The sequence below is a fragment of the Propithecus coquereli genome, unplaced genomic scaffold (genome assembly GCF_000956105.1).
Source record: "Propithecus coquereli isolate 6110/MARCELLA unplaced genomic scaffold, Pcoq_1.0 Scaffold184, whole genome shotgun sequence".
Classification (NCBI taxonomy): domain Eukaryota; kingdom Metazoa; phylum Chordata; class Mammalia; order Primates; family Indriidae; genus Propithecus; species Propithecus coquereli.
The window spans coordinates 4,315,198-4,316,827 of record NW_012143190.1 but is presented as its reverse complement, the minus strand read 5'-3'; positions in this window follow the sequence as shown (position 1 = coordinate 4,316,827).

Sequence of the window (1,630 nt, the reverse complement as noted above, 5' to 3'; positions counted from 1 at the left end):
GTAGTAAAAGAGGAAAGAATTTGACTATTGTAGATACTACATATAAGTGAGATCATAGACTATTTGTCTTTCTGTGTTAGGCTTATTCCCCTTAACATAATATCCTGCAGGTCCATTTATGTTTTTGCTAATTACATAATTTCCTCCTTTTCCAAGGCTGACTAGTATTCCTTTGTGTACATATATCAGATTTCCTAAATCCATTCATGTGAGGATGGTCCCTTAGGTTGATTTGATATATTGGATACTATGAATAATGTTGCAATGAACATGGGAGTGCAGATATCTCTTCGACACACTGACTTTATAATATTTCCTTTAAATATATACCCATTAGTGGGATTGCACAATCATATGGTAGTTCTCTTTTTAATGTTTTGAGGAACCTTCATACTATTTTCCATAATGGCTGTACTTACTTATGTTCCCATCAACAGTGTGGAAGGATTCCCCATTCTCCACACTCTAATCAACCTTATTTTTCATTTTTTTGATAATGGCTATCTTAATATGTATGAAGTGATATCTCATCATGGTTTTAATTTGCATTTCCCTGATGGTTAGTGATGTTGAGCATTTTTTCATATACCCATTTGTTATTTCCATGTCTTATTTTTGAAATATATCCCTTGAGGTCCTTTGCCCATTTTTTATTTGAGTTATTTTTTTCTTGAGTTGCTCATATATTGTGGACAGTGAGCCCTTATCAACTGTATGGTTTGCAAATATATTTTTCTTTATCTGTAGTTTGTTTCTTCACTCTGTGAATTATTTTCTTTGTTGTGCAAAAGCTTTTTAGTTTGATGCAATTGTATTTCTCTATTTTTGCTTTTGTTGCCTGTGCTTTTGGGGTCAAATCCAAAATTTCATTGCAGAGACCAATGTCAAGGAGCTTTTTCCATATTTTCTTTAAGTAGTTTTACAGTTTCAGGTCTTACATTATATCTCTAGTTTATTTTGAGTTGAATTTTGTACATGGTGTGAGACAGGGTCTAATTTTATTTTGCTGAATGTGTGTAGTTTCCCCAACACTGTTTATCGAAGAGCCTATCTTTTTTCCAATATCATGCGTTTTTGATACCTTTGTCAAAAATTAATTGGCCATAAAAGCCTGGGTTCACTTCTGGGCTCTCTATTCCTTTCGATTGGTGAGCGTGTCTGCTTTTATGCCGGGAACATACACACTGTTTTGATTACTAAAGCTTTCTAATATATTTTGAAATAAATTGATGCCTCCAGCTTTGTTCCTTTTTTCAAGATTGCTTTGGCTATTGTAAGTCATTTGTGGGTCCATACAAATTTTAGGTTTTTTCCTTTTTTACGAAAACTCACATTGAAATTTTTTTTTATTCATTCATTTTTTATTTTTTTTTATTTCAGCAAATTATGGGTGTACAGGTGTTTAGGTTACGTGTGTTCACCTTGGTTCCCCTCCCCACAAGTCCGTGTTTCAAATATGTCCATCCTTCGGGTAGTGCGCATTGCACTCCTTGTGTGTACAAATACCCGTCCCCTCCTCCCTCCTCCAACCTCCTCCCGCCGCCCTCCCCATGGTACAGATGTTTAGGTTACGTGTGTTGCCCTTAGTTCCCCACCCCCAAGTCCGTGTTTCAGGTATGTCCATCCTTCG